The following is a 14531-nucleotide window of genomic DNA, read 5'->3' on the forward strand; positions in this document are numbered from 1 at the left end:
AGTAAGGGCTAGTTTTTATCTATTTTTATACACTTTATTTGGTTCATTATTCTTATTATTATCTATATTAGCTATGTCTTCTATAATGGGTACAACAGATTTTGATGCTTTATACAAAACTAATTTTAATTATTCAACACAATTATTTTTATTTTATGGTATATTTATAGCATTCGCTGTAAAAACACCTACGATATTCTTAAATACTTGATTATTAAAAGCTCATGTAGAGTCACCCCTAAGTGGTAGTATAATATTAGCTGCTATTGTGCTTAAGCTAAGTTTATATGGTATTTTCAGATTAATATTACCTTTATTACCTAAAGCTTCTTTAGATTATACATATATTATATATCTTATCGGTGTTATTACTATTATATATGCTAGTTTTAGTACTTTAAGAACAATAGATATCAAAGAACTTATAGCTTATAGTTCTGTATCACACGCAGCTGTTTACCTTATCGGTGTATTTAGTAATACTATACAAGGTATAGAAGGTGGTATAGCTTTAGGTTTAGCACACGGTTTTGTTTCTAGTGGTTTATTTATTTGTGCTGGAGGTGTATTATATGATAGATCTGGAACTAGGTTAATTAGTTTCTACAGAGGTATTGCTCAGATAATGCCATTATTTTCTATCTTATTCTTCATTTTATCTTTAGGTAATTGTGGAGTTCCTCTTACTTTAAATTTTGTAGGTGAATTTATGTCTCTTTATGGTGTATTTGAAAGATTACCTTTACTAGGTGTATTTGCTAGTTCATCTATAGTGTTTTCTGCTGCATATACTATATATATGTTTAACAGAATAGCTTTTGGAGGATCTTTCAGTAAATTTTTCGAAGCTAACATAAGTGATGTTAATAAACGTGAATTTTTTATATTACTTACATTAGTGATATTTACAGTTGTATTGGGTGTATATCCTGCTCCAATTTTAGACGGTTTACATTACTCCGTTTCATCTTTAATATACAATAGTTAAATCTGAAGATTATATAAAAAAATCTTTAACATTAATGTTAAATAAAAACTATAAGTAGCTGTAAAAACCCACATAATATGCTAGGTTTATATTTTTCAAATATAGATATTTATTACTATTAAAATAATATAAACTATAAAGGGATTAGCTTAATGGTAGAGCAACCGTTTTACACACGGTAGGCTAGGTGTTCAAGTCACCTATTCCTTAATCTTTTATATATAGTAATATATGTAAAGGAAAATTTACATGTGTCAGAATAATCTTTATATTTAATTATATAATAATGTAAAAATAGATAACTATAACATTGAAAAATATAAAAAATATAATATGCCACAATTAGTTCCATTCTATTTTATAAATCAGGTAACATTTGCTTTTATATTACTTGTAATTATGATATACGTATTTTCTAAATTTATATTACCAAGATTTGTACGATTATTTATTACTAGAATATTTATAAGTAAATTATAATATTTATTATAATTTCTCTCTTTTCTGTTATGTTAAACGTCATATTTAACCCTTATAGGTTTATAAACAAATATAACGTTTAACATATAGATTCAAAGTACCTCGTAATTAAAAATTTAAGCATATATAAAAAGGTTATAATATAGGTTTAAAGTTATTCGCAATTAAAGTTTTAGTCTATAAAAAGGATTAAGTTAGAATATATCAATAAAAATAAAAAAGTAAACTAGCAAATGTCTAATTTAGCTTATACAACAATCACAAGTCCCTTAGATCAGTTTGAAATTAGGAACTTATTAAGTTTAGATGCCCCTATATTCGGTAATTTACATATATCATTAACTAATATAGGATTATATTTAACAATAGGTGCTTTCTTTGTATTAACATTGAATGTTTTAGCTACTAATTATAATAAAGTTGTAAGTAATAGTTGATCAATAAGTCAAGAAACCATTTATGCCACTATACATAGTATAGTAACAAACCAAATAAACCCTACTAAAGGACAAATATATTTCCCTTTTATCTATACTTTATTTATATTTATATTAGTAAATAATTTAATTGGTATGGTACCCTACAGTTTTGCCTCAACAAGTCATTTCATATTTACTTTTGCTCTTAGTTTTACTGTAGTGTTAGGTGCAACTATATTAGGTTTCCAAAAACACGGTTTAGAATTTTTTTCTTTATTAGTGCCTGCAGGTTGTCCTTTAGCATTATTACCTCTATTAGTATTAATAGAGTTTATATCATACTTATCTAGAAATGTTTCTTTAGGTCTTAGATTGGGTGCCAACATATTAAGTGGTCATATGTTATTAAACATTTTAGCAGGATTTACATATAACATTATGACTTCTGGATTTATTTTCTTCTTTTTAGGTTTAATACCTTTAGCATTTATAATAGCCTTTTCAGGTTTAGAATTAGGTATTGCCTTTATACAAGCTCAAGTATTTGTAGTTTTAACTAGTAGTTATATTAAAGATGCTTTAGATTTACATTAATCTATAGTAAATATATAAATTTTTTTTATACCTTTTACTGTGCTAAACTGTATAAATAATAAAGTATGTTTTTGTGATACTAATAGTACAAGTGCTATATTTAGTATAGTATAGGAAAGTCCGGTGCTTATTGAATGTCAACACCTAAAAATGAGTGTTGGGTAAAAACTTGAGTGTTAAATAGAAAATATTTAATATCTTTCTATAGTTCAAAAAACTATAGGTAAATGTATGTAAAACAAATAATAAAAAACAACGATATAAAATAACAACAATAAAAAAAAAATCAACATATCAAAAAAAAATATATACAGTAAAAGAATATTAATGAGAACGCAAGCTTGACATTAGGCCTTATTATAGACTAATAACTATAACAGGATCCGGCTTAAAATTATCCAAAAACAAAAAAAATATCTTAATAAAAAAAAAATTTTTTTTTATTAATTAAGTTAAGATGTATTAGTAATGGTATAGTAATGTACTTCTTAAATTAGTAAAAGTTTATATTTTCTATACCTATAAATTGAGTTTGATGATGGCTCTGAATGAACGCTGTCCAAGTGCTTGACACATGCTAATCGAACGTCTAATCTAATTAATGATTTTTTATCATCTATTTCATTAGAAGTGGTGTACAGGTGAGTATATAACATTTTGGCTGCCTTAAAGTAAGGTTTATAAATACCTTATAATCGCAATGAAAGGAACTAAACTTCCGCTTTAAGAGGACAATAAGTGTTTCGGATAGGTAGTAGTTAAAGTAATGGTTTAACTAGCTTAAAATTCCGTAGTCGAGGCTGAGAGGTCGATCGATCACATTGGGTCTGAAAAAACCCCAATACGTATAGTACAGCAGTGGGGAATCTTGGTCAATAGCCTAACGGCTGAACCAGCAACTTGGGGGAATGAATAGCTTCCGCTAGTTATTTTGGCTGTTTAATTAATTATATACAAAACTTCTGATTTTGTATATAAAAGATTATTCATTTTGATCTTTTTTTGCTGCCGTTGTGGGATCAATTAATTTACCACTCACCGCAAGGCGCGAGGAAGTAATACTTCAGTGGACAAAGTAATATCGATTTTATCGAATAAAGTTCTAGATAGGATACTGATTATGACAATTTCCTGTCTATATGTCTTGACCAAATTACGTGCCAGCAGTCGCGGTAATACGTAGAAGACTAGTGTTATTCATCTTTAGTAGGTTTAAAGGGTACCTAGACGGTATAATTAGTCTTTAATAGGAAACGGTTATACTAGAGTTATATATGAGAAGGTGAGTATTTGTGGAGTAGAGTTGAAATTTTTTAATACCATGAGGACTGGTAAAGGCGAAAGCAACCTTTTATCTAATAACTGACGTTGAGGGACGAAGGCTTGGGTCGCGAACAGGATTAGATACCCTAGTAGTCCAAGCAGATAATGATGAATGCCATAGGTTAGATAAAATTATTTAGTCTATAAATGAAAGTGTAAGCATTTCACCTCAAGAGTAATGTGGCAACGCAGGAACTGAAATCATTAGACCGTTTCTGAAACCAGTAGTGAAGTATGTTATTTAATTCGTAGTTACGCGAAAAACCTTACCACAACTTGAATATTATATTAAGGAAGTCTTATATTATAATAAGAAATATAGAATATATTACAAGCGTTGCACGGCTGTCTTCAGTTAATGTCGTGAGATATTGGTTAATTCCATTAAATTAACGGAAACCCTTGCTTTATTTGCGATTTAATCTAAATAAAGCAGTTCACCATCATATCGGATATGATAACAGGGACCAAGACAAGTCATCATGGCCTTAATGTTGTGGGCGATAGACGTGCCACATATTCCTATACAAAATGATGCGATAATGTGAATTGGAGCTAATCTAATAAAGTAGGATATAACAAGGATTGTAGTCTGAAATTCGACTGCATGAATAAGGAATTACTAGTAATCGTGAATCACCACGTCACGGTGAATTTTTTCTCAGATAGGTACTAACTACTCGTCAGGCGCCGAAAGAAGTGTGTGCAATAAGTTTGGTCTTCCATTTATTTTTACTCTAGTAAATTAGTTCTAGTTATTTTTATGGGAGATTTTCGTATGCGTGACTTTGATTGGTGTTAAGTCGAAATACGGTTCGTGTAGTGGAAATTGCACGGGATTGATTAATGTTAACAATGCATATATTTTATATATACTGTATAATATATACTTATAAACCAGCTCCTTTGGGTTATAAGTACTTATATTATACTAAGGAAGGTTCCGTTTGTTGGTATGACGGGTTGAGCTGTAAACTCAATAGCAATAAGCTGTCGAAGGTTCGAGTCCTTTTCTTCCTAATTATCTTAGGCCTTTATAGCTCAATGGTAGAGCGGAATACTGTTAATATTCCGATAGATGTTCAATTCATCTTAGGGGCTAGGCACTAAGAATACGTATGGCGTGTTGACTTAATGGTAAAGTTTTGTGTTTCGGCCACAAGTATATAAGTTCAAGTCTTATACACGTCTATATTCTTATTTAACTACTCTTTCCTCTTTCGTTAAAAATATTTTTAATAATGGTAGTTAAATTACTTTAATTAAACTTTAATTAAATATAGAGGTTTTTTTATTCCTTTTTTTATTCATGAATAGTCTATATATTTTAAATGAAACTTTCACTAATGGTTATAGATCAGAAATATTAGATATTATATCTATAGCAGCTATATTATGTGGAATATTAGTTATTATTAGTAAAAATCCTATTGTTTCTGTATTATTTTTAATAGGTTTATTTTTAAGTATAGCTAGTTACCTAATGGTATTAGGTTTAAATTTTATTGGTCTTTCTTACTTATTAGTATACGTCGGAGCAGTGTCAATTTTATTTTTATTTATTTTAATGTTAATTAATGTTAGAATAAGTGAACTATTAAGTAATACTAGTAATAGCATACCTTTAGCTATTTTTATTACTATAGTTTTCAACTATCTTTTATATCAAATATTGCCTTATAGTGTTGCTACTTTTAATAGTTATACTGTTTATTTAAACAATACTATAAATGATATTTGATCTCATAATTATAGTGATAGTTTAAATAAATTCTTTAAATTAAATGGTACTGAATTAGACAACGGTGAAATTTCATTTGTTACTAGTAAAATATGAGATGGTAATTTAGCCGAAACTAGCCATATCTCTAGTATAGGAAATATTATGTACACTAGTTATAGTATATGATTAATATTAACTTCTATTATACTATTGTTAGCAATGGTTGGTGCTATTGTTATTACAATAAAACAAAAAAATTAATCATAAATCATTTAAGGATTTAATAACTAACTAAATTGTTAGTTTTATTCTTACCTAAATATTTTTATTATATTTAATATATACTATTAGTATAATTTAAAGTATAATAAGGGTTAGTCTTCTAATTGGTAAGAAACTTTTTTGTCAAGAAAGCAAATGTCGGTTCGAACCCGACCTAGCCCGTAAAGATAATATAAACTATAAAGGGATTAGCTTAATGGTAGAGCAACCGTTTTACACACGGTAGGCTAGGTGTTCAAGTCACCTATTCCTTAATCCTTAATATATAGTAATATATATTACGCCAAAATTATATACCTCTGGTATGCATATATTAATATATCTCTCTTTTTTAATCAAAAAAAGTTTTATATATATTAAAACACATAATTATTTATAATAATAAATGTAAATGACTAATTTGACAAGAAGTAATTTCCAAGCTCATCCTTTTCATTTAGTATCACCGTCACCTTGACCTTTATATACTTGTATTGCATTATTAACATTAACAACTAGTGGTGTATTAACAATGCACGGTTTTAATAATGCAGAAACATTTTTATCTTTAGCTTTTGTAACACTTATTTCATCTATGTCATTATGATGAAGAGACGTTATAAGTGAAGGTACATATTTAGGTAACCATACATTAGCTGTACAAAGAGGGTTAAACATGGGTGTGGCTTTATTTATAGTTTCAGAAGCATTATTTTTCTTAGCTATTTTTTGAGCCTTTTTTCATAGTGCCTTATCACCTACTGTAGAATTAGGAGCTCAATGACCTCCTATGGGTATAGAAGCAATTAATCCATTTGAATTACCTTTACTTAACACTGTTATATTATTATCTTCTGGTGTTACAGTGACATATGCTCATCATTCTTTGATACAAGGTAATAGAAGTGGAGCTTTATATGGTTTAGTTGCTACTGTTATATTAGCAGTTATATTCACAGGTTTCCAAGGTGTAGAGTATACTGTTTCTTCTTTCACTATAAGTGATGGTGCTTTTGGGTCATGTTTTTATTTTGGTACTGGTTTTCATGGGCTTCATGTTATGATAGGTACAGCTTTTATTGCTGTCGGTTTGTGACGTGTTTTAGCATACCACTCAACAGAAAATCATCATTTAGGTCTTGAGTCTAGTATTTTATATTGACATTTTGTGGATGTGGTATGGCTATTCCTTTTTATTTCAATTTACTACTGGGGTTCGTAGATATATTATCTTACCTATTCTGTATTAATTAGCCTCTTTGTTCCATCTAGTTCTTCTAAGTAATAAAGATAATGTTTTTATTATATGTTTATTAGAAGCTTATGTTATATTAGATTTATAGATAAATAATATAAATTATTTTCTTTATATGTCTAAGCTATATTATAGTGTATATTGTACTAGATTTTGTACCTACGGTATCTTATTTTAAGCCTTAAGGCTTAAAATACCCTAAATTTAGATTTAAAAATCTAAAGAGATCTTAGTTTAACGGTAAAACACTAGTCTTTTAATCTTCGTTATATGGGTTCGAATCCCATAGGTCTTATATGTTTACAGATAAAAAATATGATTATTGTTTTGACAAAACTGGTAACAATAAATATACAAAAAAAAATAAACGGCCATAGGTTAATGGTAGACCTTTCGTCTTCCAAACGATTTGTGTCGATTCGAATTCGGCTGGCCGTATACTATAATTATAATTCAGCATATTAATATTATGCTGTATATGAAAGTTCTAATAGTTTTTATATTTTTTTTCCTGATTTGATGGGTTAATTAAAAATAAAAATAGGAAAAGTTGCTATGGGTAAAGCGAGATATTTGCTAAATATTGTGTTATGCACCTGGATGTTCGAATCATCTCTTTTCCGGTATTTTTATTAAGATGTTATTAATATGTAACAATAACATCTCTACTAATTATAAGAGCATAGTTTAATGGTAAAATTTGAAGCTTCAAACTTCACTTTCTCAGTTCAAATCTGAGTGCTCTTGCTTAGTGATATATAAATTTTATTTATATTATCCATTTTGCGTATTTTAACAATATATTTACAAATTACATTCATATATTAAATCAAGGTTCCTTAGCTTAATTGGTAAAGCGTATTCTTGATAAGGATGTGTTTAGAGTTCAAGTCTCTGAGGAATCATGAATATTACTTAATATTATTTAATAATATTAGATAATAGGCAATAAAAGAGAATTGACTGAGTGGTTTAAAGTGATAAGCTTGAAACTTATTTGATTTAATAGATCACATCCGTTCAAATCGGATATTCTCTGGAATTCTTCTTTTAAAGATAAATAAAACGGATTAGAGCCAGGTTGGTTAGGCGCCTCATTTGGGTTGAGGATCTGTTATGTTCGAATCATAATAATCCGAATACAATATCTTAATGAATGTAGGTTAATAAGGTTGTATTAGTAATGTGTAAGATATCTATAAGTAATTTCTATGCATTTATGCATAGGAAAGTATATAAAGAGACTATTAGGGATACCTAGCTATATATTAAAGAGAGTAAAGAAATTTAAAATGTGTATTGCGTGAAGAAATTGTAATATTAGTTGTTCTTTAATCCGGTGAAATATCTGGTAGTAAAATACACATGAACTCTTAGAGAAATTCAATAATAAACGAAGTGAATTGAAATATCTTAGTAACTTCAGGAAAAGAAATCAAACGAGATTCTATAATTAGTGTGAATGAAAGTAGAAGAGCCTTCAAATATAGGTCATAGACTAGAAGAATAATTCGAAGATATGGTAGATATATAATAAGTAAAATGGGCAAAACCTGTTTGAATGTAAAGGGGAACCTTCCTCTAAGGCTAAATATAATATATAAGCGATAGCGTAAAAGTACTATGAAGGAACGGTTTGAAATAGTAGTCTTATAAGCAGCTCGAGTAAAGTTTAAATAAAAAGTAAGAGCGTACCTTTTGCATAATGGGTCAGCGAGTTAATATTAGATGCGAGCAATAATGCCCAGATAAACCAATTATGAAATAATGAATTAGTATCTAAAATTAGACCCGAAGCCTGGTGATCTTACTACAGTCAGGGTTATAAAAGCCCGAACGGGTTATCGTTGTAAAGATATCCGAAGAACTGTGGTAAGTTAGTGAAAGACAACACTGACTAGGATAGCTGGTAGAAGATAGAATAAGCAATTATTTAGGCCAGTAGGTAGAAGTGAACCTTCTGCTCAAACCATCAAATTGCGGGAAAGCCCTAAAGCAATTTCAACCAAGCAGACGTGGTAACACAGTTTGTGGCACAGGTAATGACTCGTGGTATGGTAAAATCGAAATTGATACACGTAAGTGAATGGGTAATCCGCAGCCAAGCACCATTATTTAAAAGTAATGGTGTGCAGTTCATCGACTAGATGTTGGTTAGCGCAAGCTTAAGATATAGTCAAGCCTCATCCTAAAGGATGCAGGATAGTATAGTATTTTTTTTTTTTATTTCTATTCGTCCCATAAGAGCCTTAATGGTTTATGTTCATACTTTATTCTTTTCAATTAGAATTAGTGATCCTAATAAGTTCACTATATTTGGTTAAGAGTATAGTCGACAAGTTATCATGATTAGATACCCGTAGCAGCTACAAGCGAGGTACAAGTAGAAAGGTACTCGGGCCATTGGAAGGCTAGCACCCTAAATCATTGATAGAATCGAAAGTGTAACCTCTAAAGTTTTGAATGTAAAGACATTAATATTTAAATAATTAAAATAAAGCTACTCAAATAAACTTTATACAAAAATTTATAGGGCAACAATGTTGCCTTTTTTCATCTGTATTAGGTAATAACTCTTCTGAAGTAAAGCCTATAATAACTTATATTAATTGTGATCTTGAAAAAGATCGTATATTAAAAGAAAACAAAAATAAAGCAGTTGTATATCGTTGAACTAACAATGTAAATAAAAAAAGCTACATAGGTAGTTCAGTTAATTTTTCTGTGAGATTATATAAATATTATAGTCTTAAACATTTAAGTGAACATAAAACAGCTATACATAATGCTCTTTTGAAATATGGATATTCAAATTTTACTTTAGATATTCTTGAGTACTGTGAGGATGTAGATCTTATATTAAGAGAGCAGTTTTATTTAGATTTATTAAAACCTGAGTATAATATATTACAACAAGCAGGTTCTTCGTTAGGTTTTAAACATAGCGATGAAACTTTAGAGTTCTTTAAAAAGGATCGAAAATTAAGTGAAGAAGCAAGAAATAACTTATCATTAGCCGCAACAGGTAGAATCTTAACTGATAAAGAGAAAATAAAAATATCTGACTCACGTAAAGGTATAAAACTTTCGGATGAAACACGTGCTAACATGAAGGCGGCTAGAATATTGCTTGTTGGTGTACCTGTTACAGTTAAAAATCTTACTACACTAGAGGTAAAAGAATATACAAACATAACTGAAGCAGCTGCAGCTATAGGTGTAAGTAGAACTGCTGTAAATAAAGCACTTAAAACTGGAAGACCTGTAAAGAAAATATATTATTGTACAGCTGGACACAAAAAATAAAAAAAAAAAAATACATTACTATCCGTTAAATGGATAGTTTTTAACTATTTAGGGAGAAGGACCTCAGCTTTGTCTTAATAAAATCAAGACTAAAGAGGTAGATCTGTTTCTGCGAAACCTATATAAGTAGGTAATTCAAGGCACATCATAGCAGGTACAGAACTGTGATCTCAGGCAACTTCTATCTTATTATTCTATTGGCTTTTTCGGCCAGGTTATAGAATAAGGGGGGGTAATTTTGCATATATCGGGCAATCGTGAAGATTTTATCGGTGAGTATTCGCACTCGGAAGGGCAATGATGAATATTGAATAATCGGACATAGTACGATAAGGTTGTATGTCTAAAGGGAAACAGCCCAGAACAAGAGTTAAGGTTCCAAAATTATTGTTAAGTGAAATTAAGGAAGTTTCTATCTAATACGACTAGGAAATAGGCTTAGAAGCGGTCCATTTTTTGAAGATCTCGTAACAGAGCACTGGTTTAATAAATAAACGCTTGCGTTTAATTTATACTGATAGTTGCACCGAAAATTTAACGGATCTAAACAATATACCGACACCTTGTCCATATTTATTAATAATTTATTATTATATTTAATGGGGTAGCAGAACGTTGGGTAAATCAAGGACTTATTCTTTTTAAGAATAAATATAAGATAACCCAAGTGAGAATGCTGACATGAGTAACGAAAAAGGGTAATACCCTCGCCTAAAGCTTATGGTTTTAATAAAGTAACGGCCTCTAAGTTTACCAATCCAAAGGGATTAAACGATGAGTAAATCTTTGTCACAAAGTAACAACCTTCTTTTTAATAATCTAACGTAAGTAATTACAAAAGGTAGAAAAATAAAGTGAAGAAGGTTCTGGAAAAACAGTAACTATATATTTGCAATAAACTAAAACAGATGAGCAATATTTTTATAGTAAGATAATCTAAACCGTACCTAAAGACTACCCCCAGTAAGCTAGTAGAGAATACGAAGGCGTTTGAGTGAACAATCATTAAGGAACTCGGCAAACTAACTACCGTAACTTCGGGATAAGGAGAGCCATTCCTCCTAATTAATATTAGGTTAAGAATAGGAAGCATGGAATAGTGTTGTACGACTGTTTAATTAAAACAAAGCACTCTGCAGTAAGATAACAAATCAAAGTATTGAGTGTGATTTCTGCCCGATGTCGGCTGGTTAACGGATTTGCTAAGTCGACTAATATAAGCTTGGCTTCGAAGGAAACCCCGATCAATGGCGGCCTTACCTATAAGGGTCCTAAGGTAGCGGAATACCCTGGCCGTTAAATGCGGTCTTGCATGAATGATTTAACGATACAACAGCTGTCTCAATGATTGGCTCAGTGAAATTGGAATAGCTGTGCAGATACAGTTTACCTCTAGTTAGACGAGAAGACCCTATGCAGCTTTACTGTTGCTAGTTATTGAATATGATATTGCGATTTTTAGTTATAAGGTAGTGTTAACACAATTGAAACACCTTTATTTAGTTTATCATATTGGTAGATTTTCTACGTGAAAGTCTCAAACTTTTTTGCATGCTTCGCCTTGTAAGAGATTTGAGATAATCATTAACCTTCTTTGAAGGAACAATTGCTAGGAGGCAGTTTATGCGGGGCACAGATCCCATAAAAAGTACCTGGGTGTATCCAAAGTTAATTTTGTAAAATTGTCATATAATTATGATAATTAAATATACTAATGATGTATATTTTTTTTTTAGTATGTTATTTGGTATAGCTTGTGCTATAACTAATCCAGCTATATATCTATTGAGTTAGAACTAATATTTTTTATTCAAGTAAGATTTTAACTATATGGAAAATAGTTGTAATTAAAACATTAAGAAAATACTTTTTAGTTTTCCAATGTTTTTAGTTATGTTATTAGTAGGTATGTACTAATATAGCACATCCGGTGATTAATAAAATTACTAATAATATAATTATGTTTATTACTTGTCAAGTTTAATGGCTTAATCTTGCTTTACTGTTTGACTTACACGTCTATCAGTCGCGTAAGCGGGGCATATGATCACAAGATGCAGAAAGGAAAGGTCTTGGATAATTGAAAAAGCTACGCTAGGGATAAACAAGCTATTGTCCCACAATATTTATTATATTTATAGTAAATGTTGTAATAATTGGGTTAATTTCAAGAAAGACTTAAAATAAGTTAACTTGAAGCGAATTTTACTTCAAATAGTAAAAACGTTCAACGACTATAAGGTTTGTTTGGTTAAATAATACCATAATACCTTAATAAGAATCCAACAATTTTCTCTTCCTTTATAATATTTTAAAGTTAGGTTGTTTTAAATTAGTAATTTAAGAATAATTTAACAAATTAATAATTAATATAAATTATATTAATGAAATAGACTTAATCCTAGATTAATGATTAAGCAAAATTAGATATAAAATTAAATAACATGAGAGACTTAAAAACACAAGTAAATATTGAGATGAATTCATCTCAAGTAAATTTAGATCCAAATTTACCTATTTTATTTGCCAAAAAAAGTAAAACAACCATATATAAACAATTGAATTATATTAAAAGTGATACGGGTATAACTAGACATTATACACCTGCATCTCAAGAATGATATAATAGTATATATTCATATGACTCTAATTATATAAAAACGTTACCTACAGCAGATAAAAATCTTATAAATATTTTAAAAAGTTTTTTTAATTTTCAACTTAACCGAGATTTATTACAAAATAAAACTAAACAATTACTTCTTAGATTCAGACGAGTGTCTACTAAAAAAGTTTTTATAGGTAGAGGTGAATTAAAACATACAAGCAACAAAGTATTAATTACGTTTTATGTTCTTAATACAGAGGGTATGTTACTATCACAGAATTACGAAAAGGCTAAAAAAGAAATTTTTTATCCTCGTTATGATTTGAAAAAATCTGTTAAATACAACCGTGAAGGGAAAGCCCTCATAAAATATAATAGACCCTTAAGTTGAGAGGAATTTTCTATTTTAGGTGACCATGATAATTTATATGAAATATATACTATGTCCATTATTAACAAATACGCTAACTCTTCCGAAGTAGAGTTATTAAATACTTATTTTGTATTTTTAACAAGTTTAGTTAAAACAAATATTATAACAGAAGATGAAAAACGTATAATGTTTCTTAATAAGATTTCAAGTTGAAAACCTCTAGACTATCTTAAATTTGATCAAGTTAAACTTGAGTCTATAAAACATTTTAAAGAAAAAAAATTACGATACTTTTTTTATTTATTTAAGTTAAATAGCTTAAAATTTACAAATCAGTTTATGTCAAATCTTATTAATTTAGTAAAAATTTTATATAATAAAGAAGTTGAGTTCAACATAGTAAAATTAAAAAAAATGCATTTAAATAGTGATATTTTTACTCAAGTTGTATCATTAAAACTAAGAAATAGAAATAATAGATTATATAAAGTTTTAAAAACATCTTTACGTAAACTTAAATTACCTGTTATTAGGAAAATAAGTGAAAGAATACCTAGACCAAACAAAGACCAGTTCTTGGTTAATAGAATTCGTAATAATATTATTAGCTCTATGTTTAATTATAACAAAGGTAAAGATTATTTAAACAATCTGTTATTAAGTTTCTACCCTGCCGCGGATGATTTACAAATAAATGTTGTAAAAAGATCTTATACGAAGAAAAAAAAAATTTCTTTAAAAGGTTTTGTAATTAGACATCATTTAAAACATTTAAAATTAAGAGGTATCAGAGTGGAAGCAAAAGGTAGATTAACTCCCCGAGCAACTGCATCAAGATCTGTATTTAAAATGAAATGATTAGGAGGGTTAAAAAATGTGGATTCTTCTTTCCGAGGATTATCTACTATCATGCTAAGAGGTTACCATAAATCAAATGTACAATATACACTTATAAACTCTAAGAACCGTAACGGTGCTTTTGGAGTTAAAGGCTGAGTAAGTAGTAAATAAAATCCTTAAATAAATAAATTTAAATGTTTATATATTAAATATATTTTTTATATATTTTTTTTATTTATTTTTTTACAGGTGTGCATATTTATGTTAGCCATGTTTTTAATTTTCGCGTTGCATATATCATAAATAGAGAAAATTGAATAAATAGTCTGATCCATTTTGAAAAAAATGGCGGTTAAAAGTA

At 28.9% G+C, this 14531-nt stretch overlaps 8 non-coding genes across 8 annotated transcripts; all 8 read left to right on the forward strand.

Annotated features, from left to right (window-relative positions):
• The first annotated feature begins 1126 nt into the window (after positions 1–1126).
• Positions 1127–1198, forward strand: ONS95_011807. The gene has a single exon. It is a non-coding gene; the product is annotated as a tRNA-Val (tRNA).
• A 3636-nt stretch (positions 1199–4834) lies between these two features.
• ONS95_011808 lies at positions 4835–4905 on the forward strand. Its single transcript has one exon. It is a non-coding gene; the product is annotated as a tRNA-Asn (tRNA).
• Positions 4906–4924: 19 nt separating this feature from the next.
• ONS95_011809 lies at positions 4925–4995 on the forward strand. The gene has a single exon. It is a non-coding gene; the product is annotated as a tRNA-Arg (tRNA).
• Positions 4996–5898: 903 nt separating this feature from the next.
• Positions 5899–5971, forward strand: ONS95_011810. Its single transcript has one exon. It is a non-coding gene; the product is annotated as a tRNA-Asp (tRNA).
• A 20-nt stretch (positions 5972–5991) lies between these two features.
• Positions 5992–6063, forward strand: ONS95_011811. The gene has a single exon. It is a non-coding gene; the product is annotated as a tRNA-Val (tRNA).
• Positions 6064–7266: 1203 nt separating this feature from the next.
• On the forward strand, positions 7267–7338 carry ONS95_011812. Its single transcript has one exon. It is a non-coding gene; the product is annotated as a tRNA-Lys (tRNA).
• A 72-nt stretch (positions 7339–7410) lies between these two features.
• Positions 7411–7481, forward strand: ONS95_011813. The gene has a single exon. It is a non-coding gene; the product is annotated as a tRNA-Gly (tRNA).
• Positions 7482–7876: 395 nt separating this feature from the next.
• Positions 7877–7948, forward strand: ONS95_011814. The gene has a single exon. It is a non-coding gene; the product is annotated as a tRNA-Ile (tRNA).
• Positions 7949–14531: the final 6583 nt, after the last annotated feature.

The sequence above is a fragment of the Cadophora gregata genome (assembly GCF_030347475.1).
Source record: "Cadophora gregata isolate MNR1 chromosome Unknown scaffold_54, whole genome shotgun sequence".
Classification (NCBI taxonomy): Eukaryota; Fungi; Ascomycota; class Leotiomycetes; order Helotiales; family Ploettnerulaceae; genus Cadophora; species Cadophora gregata.